Source organism: Cupressus sempervirens, chromosome 1 (assembly GCF_028749045.1).
Source record: "Cupressus sempervirens isolate cs-2001-9-10 chromosome 1, ASM2874904v1, whole genome shotgun sequence".
NCBI lineage: Eukaryota > Viridiplantae > Streptophyta > Pinopsida > Cupressales > Cupressaceae > Cupressus > Cupressus sempervirens.
The window spans coordinates 10,955,757-10,970,843 of NC_143118.1; the positions used below are offsets into that span (position 1 = coordinate 10,955,757).

A 15,087-nucleotide genomic window follows, 5' to 3' on the forward strand; every position below is an offset into this window, starting at 1 on the left:
CCCAACTTGTTTCCGACTCTCTAGAGTTCTAAAAGAGGTGGCAGCAGACAGTTAAATCGTGGGTTTCTAGATGCATCAGACGTACTTTTTTTCATGTGTTTCATAGGAAGCTTGTCATCTTTACGATAAAGTTGGATACACTTCTGCGTTTTCCGACGCCGGTGACGGGGGTGGATTGGCAGGCCTTTTTGTTTTCAACGCAGCGGAGATTTTCAAAGATCGAATCTTTGCAGCTCGGAGTTAGAGAATTTTGCTCTAGAGGACCGTTTGCACTCAAAGACTTTGCCTCGCCTCGTGCCTGCATCTTCATCCAATGACTCTTGAAAAAGAGTACAAGGTAGTCCCATATCACTGTCACCATACGTAAACCCAAAAATTATGGCATAGTGTCGTGGACTATAAAACCACCTTTCCTTTCCTTTCCTTTCCCTCGAGGTTTTTTTTTTATCCCTTTCTTTACACTTTGTGCTAGAATTAGGCTTTTTTTTTAATCCCACGATCTCATTATATTTCATCTTTATTTGAAGAAAGGTTTCTGATTTGGAAATGGCAAACGATGTCTATTGATGACGATTTGCGTATTATAGCGGAAAACCTGTAGAAGACGGATTGAAAAGTGTTCACGTCTGTGTTATATTGAAATAAAACACAAAAAATAAATCGTTAACTTGCTGAAGAGTTCTGTAAACTGTTTTGACTGCAGTTGTTTATTTCTTAAATTCCAAGGGAAGTCACAAATCGAGCTGAAGGTTTCATATTCGTAAATTTTGGTCTTCGTATTCCACTCTTACTGATTAAATATTCCATTGCGGGGTAATCTTCGTTTTCTACGCGGGACTTGCAGCTGGCCTTCTTAGCTTTTTTGTTAAGACCGGAGTGGATGCCATATTTTACCTCAATAAGTTCCTGATGATGTACCAGTGAAACTCATCCTATTCGAGTTTTGGAACTGAATTGATGCTGCCTTCATATTTCTTTTCATCTTTGGTACTTTGCTAGTTATTTTTTGGGTTGTAAACTACCTGTTCTTTTCCACATTTGTAAAGCTATGGTGGTCTTGCTGGGAATATGTAAGCTCTGGGGTAAATTTTCAAAGAATTGGGTTGTATCTTTGTTATTGGCAGGTAGCGCAGCCTTCAAGTGACTAATTCGAAATGTGATAAATTACAGCCTACCTAACCGGTGAACGATTGGCAGGAAATCCATACCAAGCATCCAATTGAGATTCCTTACCAGCAGATGATAAATTTAAGGTGTTTGTCTCACTTTCGATTGGTCGAAGAGTTGTTATGGATCTTAGGTTTATACCATAGGAACGAGGTGCATGCTATTTGGAGGTCAGATGCCAACGGTTTGCTTATATACCTTAACAAACAAGGTTGGGGCTATAGATAGCAGCTGTTGAAGGTTGCAAGAAAGTCCTGAACAGAGGAATGGAGAACTTCAAAGAGGATTGCTTCTATTCTATTTTGGGTTTACGGAAAGACTGTTCTGCAACCGACGTCCGCTGTGCTTACAGAAAATTGGCTATGGTATGGCTAACATGATATGCTTCCTAGAAATTTCCTCAAATGATTATATGGTTATAATATATGTTGAATTTATATTGCTGGACAGAAATGGCATCCAGACAAATGTAGTACAAATGAGTCTGCTGGAGCAGATTCTACCGAAGCATCGGAGAATGCGAAGATACGATTCCAGGCTATACAGGAAGCATATTCAGGCAATATTTTTGATTCACTGCTTAAGGAAGTGGTTAATACTTATGATTCACTGGTTAATTAGTGTATTTAATGCTTTTAATCGTTCACAAGTAGCACTAGTAAATTTCTTGAAATTCGTCAGGTGTAATTGTACGAGCTGTCTTCAAAAAATTCTGTTCACCAAATGGAAAAATCATAAAAATTCCCTGTGATAAGTGAAAGCGAAAATATGCAGGATTGTAACTGGTTTACCCGCTAAGATAGCTAGGTTTTTCTGGAATAATGTGATCTATAATGCTTACAGTAGATTACTTGCAAATTTTACTGATATAAATGCTATTGACATTTAAAGCCTAATCTTACAACATTAGAATTGGAACCTTTAAAGCTTATACTCTATATTTGGCATATTTAAACCCTAACAAGCCTAATTTTTTTTTAAAATAACTCATTATTTAAAAGAATGAAAAAAAAAAACTAAAAAGGGGCTTGTCTCTTTTGTGTGACCTAACTTATACTAGTAGAAGAATAAGTGCCCTCAAGTGTGCCATAATGTGATGTCCTTGCATGCAATAGATGTGCCCCAATACCCACATGGGCATCATATATCCTCAAATGCTCAGTGGAATGCCTATAGGGCCATCCTTAGCATCTATGGGTTGTTGCTCTCACCACTGGGTCAGTCTTTAGATGTAGTTTTAGTTTTAGGCCTTAGTAGTATCAGAATTAATGTCTCAAGGTTGAGTCCCACATAGTTTGGTGGACCTATGATGTCCCTATGTACAGGAAATTTGCATTTCCCAACAACTAGATGGTGTCCATATGAGTTGTTGAGCGTTGTAATTGCACAATGACAACAACAAAAATTTGTGAGAATCTCTCTCTTGAAAAGTCAATAAAATATCAACTCCAAGGTCTGGGTAGCTCAATTTGACGATAAATGTTTTATGTTTAATGAGGAGGCCTTTGCTGGTTCAGTGAAGTCCAATATGTAACTCTGGGATACTTCAAAAATAATTCGTATAAAACCTTATTTTTTATATTTTCTGATTTCTTTTGATGCATGCAAGTCTAATGCGTAACTAATATGAATTTCTAACTTAACCAGATTTTGTGAAAGTAAATTGCAAAGAGACAGGGTACCAAGAGAATAAACAAATTGCTGAAAATAAAATCTAAATGGACATAAGCCATAACAGCAACGTGATTGCGAATTAAATCTTCAAAGGGGATGTTAGGAAACCAATGAAATTTGGAGCAGTGCAACCGTAATCTCCTTGATGCAACTGTCAATGGAACTTTATTATATAAAATGCTGGCCTTGGATGCATGTTACATCCCTGTATTTATAGTGAACCCTCTCCTTCATTTATTTTTGGAGCTAGAGTTTTTCCCATGCAAAGAGTATGCTAAAACTATTAGAATAAAGCTAAATATATACAGATTGGTCCTTAGTATGGTGTTAAGTAGGCCCACACTCTTATTTTTATTCATTAAATAGTGCATGGGCCTTTACATGACTCAAAATTGTAAATAGAAGAAGAAGATAAGAGGGGAGACATCTTCGAGAAGAAACTAGAGCTTAGGAGCCTTCCAAAAATAGAGACTTGACCTCCTCCATGCACATCCACTAGTTGACCACCACCAAACTCGAAAAATGTGGATTCGGTGCATTAAAATACCAAATTTAGAAACTAGCAATTAACTGCAAACGCAACTGTAAGTTTTCTGAAATTGTTGCACGTGCGGAGTTGTGGACGTGCGCTCATGCAGAGGTGAATATTGTGCATACTTCAAAATTGCAAAACTCTGGAGTTGCAGAGGTGCTCACATGCAGAGGTCCCTAGGTCAATAGTGGCATATTTTTCTCTAAGTCAAAATCTTAATTTCCAACATTTGGGTGTTGTTGTGGTTTGACCAGAACGATGTCTGGATGAGCTACCTTTAACTTATATATAGCTGTTGTGATTTCTTGGGGATTCAGCAAATCAAATGCTTTATATTTAGCCCTTGTACCCCTATGAAAATCATGGACCTTTTTCCGAACTCCATCAAAACTCTCCATCTTACTATCTAGTTCTTTTAGCGTTTCCTCGACTTTGAAAACCCTCCTTATATCATCTTCCGAGGAGACCACTTTGAAAGACACCCAAAATTGTTGTAATATTGCTTCTATTGAACAATGGGTTCTCTTGAGCCGTCATAAAAAATCTCCAGGCTCACCGGACTATATTTGCCTCTAAAATCTTGGCTTGAGCCTTTTCTTGCATGTCCTAGATATCTTTGAATATTGTTATCATGGCCTGTATTTTCACAATCTAGTCATTGAACGTGTCCAATTCCTCAGCTGTGAAAATGGCTAGCAGCATTCGATATCTTTGAACTCTAATCTTTTGCAAAGTTGTTAAGTCGTTGGACCATGTTGAAATCTCATCTACCAACCCAAAATCTTGCTCTACTATGCCATCCCATCTTTTTTGCAAAGTTCCTAATGCCATGTAGTAGTTGCATATTTATTTCTATCATTTTACTCCCTATTCTTCAAAACTGTGACACCATCTGTATCAAGCATCCAAAAATGAATCTCTTTGTAGTGGGGCCAAAGCTCGTTTCTTGAGGGCATCTTTTAATGCTATCTCAAGGTTAGCAGGGTCAATGGGATTCGCTACCTCTTTCACAAACTCCCACAATACCTCGTTCTGTTTCTTCCAAACCCATATTTCCTCCTCACCTAGGTCTAATTGGTAAAAGACTTGCCGTAGATCCAAGGTGGTCAAAGATTTGCATGTATCTTTTGTAAGCCAACCCAACATGATTTCTTGCATTTGGTAATCTTGGGCAGTTACACTTTGCGTTGGCATGCAGGGGAAGAACAACCACTTGTGCCACAAGATTGTGTTGTTTGTCCCTCATCATGAAAGCTAACCTCTAAGGATCCTCTTGGGGAGGCACGGGAGGCATTGATGTTTACAAGGCTTGAGCAAGGACTCTTGCTCCTTCAGTGGGATCTGTAATATATGTCCTTTGAGTCTCTACTTCTTGTGTTAACCATTTTGGTGCGGTGCCTGATGGAGATATAAATTGACTAGGTGATGGTGTTGTCACCGATGCTTGTACTTTTCCTTTGTCTATACTCCTCTTCGGAGTCATTTCTACTCTTTTCCGTTCTACCACCTATGTGGTCATTGTTTGCCAAGGAGAAGATGGAGGTTGTGATACTGCAGGTGAAGCTTGTTCAATTGTAGAAGCTTGCTCTTGTTAAGCCCCCTACCCCTCCTTGATCTATCCTTTCTGCTTCGTTAATAGTTGTTTGAGTTTTCTCATCTGTGGTTGGGGGAGGCGTAGGCATTGTATCTTGCTCTAGAGGAGGCGGAGGTGGTGTATTTGGGTTCCCTGGTGAAGGAGGAGGTCTATCTTTGTACCCATAGCAATGAACTCAATTAGTGCCTACTATCTATAGGCTCTTAGGAATGATGTTTGAGTCATCACCTTTTGGCTCCTTGCATAGTGTATCGTTTTGTTTCCTTCCTCTAGGTATATCTCTACAGGCACAAAGTTAAAATCAGAGATGTTAAAGGTATCTGAAACATCCTCAATTGTTGTCTTTGTCCACCCTTAGTTCTCTTGATCACTCGATTCCTCGATTTGAATCGGTTGCTCTTCAATGGTGGGCAAAGTCTAGGTCTGACTCCTTTCTTGCTCTTCAGTTGCCCTAGTCGAGCACGTCCTCCTTTTTAATGAGAGGTAGTCAATTGGATCCTCTTCCCCTTCTTTTGGATCTTATGATATATTTTAGGGATAAAGGGTGACACAGTACTACTCTTCTTCACCCTGCCTCCCTTCTGCCGAGTGACTACTATCTCAGTCCTATTCTTCTTTGGAACTAACAGGGAGGCTTCAAATTGAGCTCAAGTCTCTTTTGGTTGTGCTTCTTCCTTTGTCACTCTCGCGTTCCTCATTTTGCTTTTGGTCTTCTCCTTCTTGTGGAAGTAAACTACCTCCCGATCATGCCAGTATATCGTTTCAAGTCTTATCGGAGACTTCTCTTTCCAAGTGGGAGTACTTGATCAAAGGAGGAGCTTGTTTCGTACAAGGTGCCCCTTTTCCTTTCTTTGGTTACGATGGCGCTTTAAGTGCTCTAGTACATTGGGTAATGGGTCCAATGGGAAGGGTCTTTATACCCAGTCTTTAGTTATCTTGATCATATGTCAGGCTTGATGTTGGACATCATCATTTTCTTCCTTGTCTACCTCGACATTCATTATTGGGTGATCAAATACATTATCCTTATTATACATGGGATCTAGGATGTTGGGAGTATCTTTATGCCATACTTTGTTTGGGATGTGAAGCCTTAAGACTTGTTCTGCTAGCTTCAGATTCATTCTGCAATAGTCCTTGATCTGGATTTCATAATTATCCACACAATTGAGCTAGTGATCTTCAGTGGATGCATTAGGTATGAATTCTCATCCTGCAACATGTTTAAACATCCCTATGTTGTTGAAGTACAGGTGGGCTATTGGGTACTCCTTCAAGGGATATTTATCCCATTCTACCTCATAACAAGCAATATCTCTTTTTTCTTTGACCTCATAATTTCCAATGCAAACGGGCCATACCCATGTCTTTTTGTGTTTCGTGTGGATCCTAACATAGGCTGAACTAAGTTGCCCGACAATCTCAAGCAAGACCAATCAATTCGAAGGATAGTGTGGTAGTTTCTTTGGGGCACAATAGCATGCCAACCATCCAAATGTATGTGAAAGTATGAAACTAAATAATGTACCTACCCAAATTGGGTAACCTTCGCAACTGCTTCGACTAATAAGCTCTTTGCACAATCCCCTCCAATGAATTGGATTACTACGAAAATGAAGACGCTATTAACTATTTTGTACTCTAGGTTGTCCCAAAGCTCCTTCAGCACCGAGGATACACAATGCATGGCCATGCATTTGCATCCCGTATGCTTCCGCTCCTAGTAAGCCTTAGGTATTCTGCCTTGGTGGCGAGCAAGTATACTACATATGATGTCATGTAAAAGTGAGTCCATTTTGACAGAAGTCAATTGTTCATCCAAGGAATCACTGATAATAGTGCCCAAATCAATCCTATTAGCCCTGGTCTTGATTTTCTCAATAAAATACACCATCCATGTTTCAAGATGGCTAGCTGTAGGAAGCCCCATTACTCTTCTCAACGTAACCATGCAACAACCAATGTCTGTAAGCATATAGTCCCTAGTCATATTAACTTTGTCGGGCTTGTTATACGCGATCTAAGTGAATAAATACTTCTCTTGCACTATAGCATTTGCTTCTTCCTGGTGCTCCTTGTACCACCTATTTGCACTCTCATATGAAATCTCGTAGTATTCATTTGAGATGGGAAGATGAAATACTTTCTATGTTGTTCGGCCCTAGGACAATTTCCCCAGTGATGCTTTTCACTACCTTCTCATTAGGAACATAATGTTGCGCTAGAGTCATGATCGGTTTTGATGATTGCACAGAGGTAGGGTTTGACATAGCATTGACAAGTCTGTTTTGTATTAGTGTTGAGATCATCTTTGACCTCTCATGTGGTTTGTTACAAAGCACCAAGAACTCATTCCAGTCAATGTGGCCCAGTTTAGTATCCCAAATCTCGGAGTGGAAGTCTACAAACCTTGATTTCTTAGGCATCCCCTAGAAGGTCACAGGTTTTGGGGATATCTTCGATTTTGCTGCTAAAGATGACATAGAAGTCATGGTTACCTGCATCACCAAGATGTTTGTTAGTACCTCTATTAGGGGCATAAGCATATAGACGACTCAAAAAACACTTGAAAAAACCTAGTAGTGGAAATGCAAAATTGACAAGAAAGTGGAAATAATGCAAAAAAGGGAGGACTTGCGCACGTGTGCACTTGTGCAACATGCACTAAAGGGAGGTGAAAAGGTTCGACAAAGCAAGTGGAAAAGGGGAGGTGTGCATGTGTGCAATTGCACAACCTGTGCGTTTGCGTGTGTGGGTCTTGCTTTCTAGCATCTTTGGAAGTGCAGTGTGTGCACTTGTGGACGTGCACGATGTGCACAAGTGCACACGTGTGGGAGTCAATGCTCACCCTTGGTAAGCGGAGATGCAGACGCTGCAAAGGTCATGAGGTTTGAAGGTGTGCAACTCAGGGCTCATCAGATGCAAATGAACCATTCAAACCCTTCCCTCTTATTTATAGGCACTTGGAGGGCCTATTGACATCAGTGGACTTGCGTAGGTACACACCTCTGTGAGGTGTGTAGGAGTTGTAGGAATGGGGTAAACTTGTGCATGTTGCATACGTACGCAAAAAATGAACGTTGGTGGGAAAAAATAGAAAACAAGACGACTAAACAATTGCTGCTAGTTTCCCAGTAGCATGACTATCGAAACCTCTCGGGAGAGGCTTTATTCTGAAAGTGAGGATGCTAGTTATGTAGTGGAAAAACTATGGGGGTTCCTCATTTTCGAAGTTGAAATGGAGCGTACGTTGTGGACCCACAACATAAGCTCATCATAAATCCTCAAATGTTTGGGTCGAACCCCTAAGGTTCCACACCTAAAGACTAGCCTAATGAGTGAGTCAATGTTGATCATATTGCTACTTTTACTTTTCTTTTGTTTTGTACAAGATTTCAGGAACCTCCTATTGAATGTGTTGTATTTTCTCAAAAATCTAGTGGTCTTATCCAATTCATTTGTGGCATGTGGTGATGGCTTTTCCAACATTGTTCATCAATATATGTGAATTGATGAAAATCTAGGTGGGATAAAAATGGACAATCACATGAAGCCATTAAGAGTTGGGTTGTTGCAACATTGAAAATAGAGCAAGCCTTACTTGTGTTGTCCCTATGTGTAATGTACCTTCCCAACCAACCCAGCATTGTGCACAATTAGCCTATCTAGCAGGCTACCATAGGCTAATGTGCTAAGGTTAGGGAACTTGGGAGATAGATAATCTAACATGATGGTAGTATCAAAGATTTATTTGAGCTCCAATGGATATGATGGCTTTTCCAACATTGTTCATCAATAAATGTGAATTGATGAAAATCTAGGTGGGATAAAAATGGACAATCACATGGAGCCATTAAGAGTTGGGTCGTTGCAATGTTGAAAATAGAGCAAGCCTTACTTGTGTTGTCCCTATGTGTAATGTACCTTCCCAACCAACTCACATGGTGCACAATTAGCCTATCTAGCAAGTTACTGTAGGCTAATGTGCTAAGGTTAGGGAACTTGGGAGATAGATAATCTAACATGATGGCAGTATCAAAGATTTATTTGAGCTCCAATGGATATGTTGCGCATAACACCTTTTTTTGGAGAGATTTCAGGTTAGTTTTCCAATACTTAGTATATTGGTAAGTCAATTCAGGTACTAGACTAAGCCAATTGGCAAGGTTAAGGAAATTGAGGAAAGGGTTGAACCTTTTGCAGGTTGTATGAATGAAGCTTGGGAATTCATTTGGATATGCTGGATTTGATATTTGATATTGTTCTTGGTTTGAAGGAGATTGTTCTTAGGGTTTGTGAGGATGAAAACCCTTATAGGCAACAAGTTCCACATTGTTGGAAGACACAATTTGAAGGATTCCTTGGTGTTTTCATATAAAAATACACAATTGAGCTGATTAAAGGTTTCATTATATAGTTACACAATTGAACTGATTGGAGATTTCATTAGACAATTGTTGCTGGAGTTTTATTGCATATCTAATTTTCGGAAGCCAATTGAAGAAATGTTTGAGTTTGCTGATGCTCATGCTTCCATTTGCTTGGCCATACTATTCATTTGCTTGACATACTTTCCCAAGAAGACTAGTCATTGCTAGAGAGTGGCATTTGGGTGCTTGGATTTGTCAATTTGGGTTTGAGGAGATTTTATCAACACTTTGTGGCATCATACTTCATGTCTCACCTTCCTTGCTTCTATCCATCCTATCTAGAGCTTTTTGGTGAAGGTGCTCTGGGTTTGGCATCTCTAGTTTACAATTTTTTGTATAAGATCATTCTTTTTTATTGGTGCAATTTGCGGGTATGTTAAATTGATGTTGTATTAAACATAGAAATTAAAAGCTCTTTATATTTATTTACAAAGATGATGTTTCTTAAAAAAACAAGATATTTCTAAAAGAAACAATTGTGAACTAAAGATGAAAATAGAAACTGCCTAGTAAACTAAAAACTAAGATGTTCATTAAAGAAACATTACAACATTCTAATACCCTTTCTTATTGTCCTCGTTTCACTACCCTGCAAAGGACTACATGTCTTGTGGTCATAAATTCTTTAGAAGATTTTGTTGCTATTAAGACCCTCCTTGTATCTGCAAATTGTTAATGACCAAGAAGCTATCCAATATGATGTTGGGTAACAAAGGTATTACTCCATATAGCTAGAGACACAAAGATGAAATTGAAGCCATGATTTTGAGGAAAACCATCAATCCCTTTTTGCAAATGAGTATTATGCCCTAAAACAAATTGGAAGATGATTTACCAAGAACTTTTGCATATGAGCACTACAACTCAAAACAAACTACAAAAAGCCACATTTCTAGGAGAATTTAAAATGTAAACATTTTTTTGAGGTAAAAATTTGATCAAAACCAGACAATAGATTTCGAGATATAGATCAATAAATACAAAGTTTTGTTTTTTCTTAACACCCAATAGATTATCTTTGAGGAAAAAAATATTAAAACCCAACAAATAATTATTGAGGAAAATATTATTAAAACCCACTAAGGAATCCCATGCAACTTTGTAAATTACAAAGTCAAAAAAGACTTGAGAACTAAAATGATGAAATCCTATCATAAATTTTTTAAGGAAAAAATTATGAAAACCCATAAGAAATTTTAAGGGAAAAATTTATAAAAACCCTTAAGAAAAACCTTCATGCAGAAAAACACAAGACTTGTGTGGGAAACAACATTTGCAAGCAACATGCATCTAACAAAAAGCACATGAAAGAACATGCAACCTTCAAAAAGCAAAGACTTTTGCTCAAATCAGTGAATTGGGCAATCAAAACCCTCAACAAGCTCACGATTTTCAGCCAATTGTTTAGAAGGTGAACCACAAAATTTTCTTTGATTACGAGATTAAAAATTCACCAAATTTTCATGAAATCCCATTGTCTTGCTTTGATGCAATTTTATGGTAAATTGATGTTGTTTAATGTCCCTTTTTAAAGCAGGTTCTTGCAGCTGCTAGGTCAATTCACCATCACGGCCCTCATGAGTTGATAGTAGGATTTGAGGGTCTCAGTTGTGTGGTTACAGGCTTTCCAACAGCCTATGGTGTGTTTTGGCTCCATTTAAAGGACTTACTATTTATGGTAAGTTAATCTGTTGGTTCCGATGAGCTCAGTTGAGTCAAAGGAGTTGGAGGATGCTCTTTGTTTTTATTTCAAGGTTCTAATTTGGGCTCCAAGAATCTTGGAGGGAGCGTCTATTTATAGTAAGTCACCCCATCAACTTCATTCATCGTCTTTCATCATCAGGATCACTTTGGTGTTGTCAGATTTCGATTCTAATGCTTCTTCAGTGGTTTTGGTAAGATGGGTGAATTATTATTATTATTCATCTAAATACACTGAGGTTACTATTTTTGTTGGTGTTGTTGGTTGGTCACCTCAGTATCATAGCTCGTTGGAACCGGGACGAAAATTTTTAAATCATGGGAACAAGAAAAAGTGCCCTTATGTGTCAGAACTTGAAGTTATGGAGGAAAAGGTCATTTTTGGAGCCAAAAGCAATTAATAAATTAGTTTATAATGACACTTTATTATATTTTAATGTTGTGTGTGGGAAGCTTTTTAAGTGAAGTTCATTTGAGAAACTTTGTGCCATTTGGAGATTATAAATATGAGCCCATTTGATGAGTAAAGCATCTTATTGATTATTTCCTTTTGTTGCCTGCGAAGAGTTTCTAAGTTTGTCGATTTCTTTACCCTTGCTGAAGTATAAGGGTTAATTTTGAGAATTTCGTGGCAATGGTGCTGAAGTATACAATTGGCCAACAATCTCCTACTGTATTCTTATAGCTAAGGAGAGATTGGCTGTGAACATCTTCAACTTGGTAATCAGAATCTGATTGGCATTTGTGAATTCTGATTTTGGAGGACATTATAAATTCTGAAGCTGCATATCTGTTGGCAGCATTCTTTGTGAGTCTGGAACAAGAGGAGGCTCAATAGATAAATTATGGTGATTCATTTGGGCATTTGGAGGTTGAACAGCTGTTGATATTAAGCCTGTGATTTTCCTTGACCCACGTGTGCAGCTAATTGTTGTGGGTGTGTGGAACTGGTCTGTTCTAAACCAGCTGGGGCTTGCGTCTGCATACGGGAGGAGTATTTCATTCACATTGTGCAAAGAGCAATCTCATATTCTTGCGTTATTCTTTGGATGCCATTACTGGAGTATGTGCATCAAATGTAGGGCAACAAGGACCTTCATAATAACGTTCTGCAGTGAACGAGCAAGTAAGGAGTTGGAACGAATTATTGTTTGGAGCCGTAGGGCAAGGCCATTCATCATCAGTTGTTAAACTAGGTTCTCCTCCATTTTGTGTTAGAATATTCAATGTTAGTTGTTCTTGTACATTTCATATAGACTGAAATTAGTAGTGGAATTTTCAGTAGCTATTATTTGTATGGTATGAGTCAAGTGAGTTATATTTTTAGAATGTATTGTCCCATAAGGCAATAATTGATATCAGTGTCCAATATTTATCTTTGCAAAATTTCTTAAGCTTGTAATGGAGAATAGCTCATTACTCATTCTAGCACTGAGCATTGAAATTAAGACAATGTATAGTGATAGCTGAATTGTACCCCAATTGTTCAGGGAAATGTCAAACTATTTTTAAAAATGAAGAAAATTGATGATTGTTAAGAATATAACCAGCTGGGGTTTTTACATGTCGTAGGTATGTGGGAATGGTAGGAATGGTGGGGATCGTTTCGATTTTATATTGAATAGAGGAGATGAAAGCTCCTTACATAGATTTGCAAAGACAACGTTTCTAAAAGAACAATCATGAACTAAAGATGAAAATAGAAGCTACTTAATAAACTAAAGAGATGACCATTAAAGAAACATTACAATATTCTAAAACCCTACCTTAATGGTCTCTATCTAACTACAATGCAAAAGACATAATGTTTGTTACTCACATATTCTTTAGAACTATTGTTGCTAAGACCCTCCCCGAATCTACAGATCGTCAAAGACCAAGAGTAGCCAAAAATTCCTCTAGAAAAAATAGAGAAAGTTACCCATTTCTTCAGAATGCTCCATAACAAGAGACAAGATCTTGTCATTGACTCTACTATGGAGATGAGTCCACTAAGCCTCCCAAAATCTTCAAAACTTCTAACCAAATATCATTACAAAACACCCAACCTGATTTTGGTTAACAGAGTTTTGTCTATCCTTGTAGCCAGAGACGCACTGAGAGCAATTGCCACGATTTTGAGGAAAAATCGACAAACCTCCAAACTTTTGCAACTGAGCACAGTGTCTCGGAACAAATTGCAAAAAGTCATTATTTATTTTAGGGAAAACTAAAAAACCAAACATATATGTGCCACAAAATCCAAGACACAAATCAATATACAAAACATCATTTTTAAGGGAAAAATGATAAAACCTTTCTAGAAGCTAGAGAGTCTCCCTTGACAGGAGCAAACCCTTAATCTTTTACGAGAAAACTATAAACCCAAATTTTAAAAAAAATTCAAGGATCAAAATTATTAAAACCCACTAGAAATTTTTTTAAAAGGAAAAAGATTATGAGAACCCATCAAAATTTCTTCATGGAAAAAAAATATGAAAACCCATCTGAAATTTTTGAAGGAAATAAATTGTGAAAACCCATCAGAAATTTTTGAAGGGAAATAATTATGAAAACCCATCACAATTTTTTTAACAAAAAAAATTATGTTAAACCATTAGAGAAACCTAATGCAGCAAAAAAGGAGACTTTGTGTAGTAAAACATCACATGAAAGCAACTCGAAACCCACAAAATGCAAATGCAAGCAACATGTAAGTATATGCAACCCTAAAAAATCAGAGACTCTTGCCCAAATTGGGAAATTGCGTAATCAAAACCCTCAACCAAGCATGTGATTTTGAGCAATAATCTTCGAAGAAGAACCACAAAATCTTCATTAAATACCTTCAATGATGTTTATGTTGGAAGCATGAATGTTGATGATATTCCTGTGGGGGAGTATTGTAGATATGTTACTATGATGATATGTTACATTCATGACTGAGTTTGTCATTGATGTCAAAATAGCAGTTTTTTGTGGTATCTGACAAAAGAACAGCAGAAAGATCAAGTTGGTACGAACGGCTAGTTGAGTATTCTCACTATTCGAGGTTATAGGAGATATGTCTGAGTATCTGGTATATGTAGTTAACGTTGGATGAAGAAATGACAAGTCTAGAAGAAGTTATGTAAGTTTTGGTGATGTTTGTTCTGAGATAAAATTTACAGAGGCATGTATTGGTAAACTTGTTATATCTCTTAGTAGAGTTGTTATTCTGAGAATCAAGGTTGAGGATATGAAGAAGACATGTTGATGTGACATGGCTAAGTTCGTTCGTCATAATATTGCGTGTACGGAAAGTTATTCAAGTTGCAAGACAAAAATTTAATGTTATCACTAAGTGTAACATGTTCTTAATGTGGTCCTATAATAATTATTTGAGAAGGTTTAATAGTTGACTCAGAGAATTGTTTTATGAACTCAGTATAAAGGAAGGACATTTTCCTTTATCATGAAGTATGGAATTGTATTGATGCGAAGTGATTGTAAGCAACAGAGAGAGCATAATGCGAAGTTGAGCAGAGCAAAGCGGAAGTGAAGGAAACTTCATTGCTGAGGTTTTGTTGAGTGATCCAAGGTTCGTGACCAGGTCTAGAAGGTCTGACGGTGATTGGTTTGGTTGACAGAATAGTGGAAAGAGGAACATAATAGTAAATTTCTTGTTTGAGTAGTGAGCTCTTCTTATAATTGAAGTTGCACGTTTGGGTAGTGGGTTTATCTTGCATACATTGTACTACAACTCCTAACAGGGTTGGAATCTCCTAACAGAGACTCATATGTACTAAATGTTGTAATAGACTTCTAATAGGGTCCATCCTCTAACAAGGAATATTTATATAAGTACATCATCGTGTGGGCATCATTCCCACCAGGGTTTTCCCTCTGATCAAGGGTTTCCCTATTCAACATATCTAGTGTAATTGTCTATGTGCATCTTTGTATGGTTGTTGTTTATTTTGGTTGAATGGTTAAGTTTATTTAAGGAAGATAAATGTTTTAATTGTTGG

General features: G+C 37.7%; 1 pseudogene across 1 annotated transcript in view; it reads left to right on the forward strand.

Moving 5' to 3' along the window:
• Positions 1-538: 538 nt before the first annotated feature.
• The window catches only part of LOC149575903 (uncharacterized), a 55,993-nt pseudogene continuing 41,444 nt past the window's right edge, over positions 539-15,087 (forward strand). The window contains exons 1-3 of the transcript XR_016354214.1: positions 539-987; positions 1,125-1,532; positions 1,618-1,726. The product of XR_016354214.1 is annotated as an uncharacterized LOC149575903 (transcript). The remainder of the gene's footprint in view (positions 988-1,124; positions 1,533-1,617; positions 1,727-15,087) is intronic.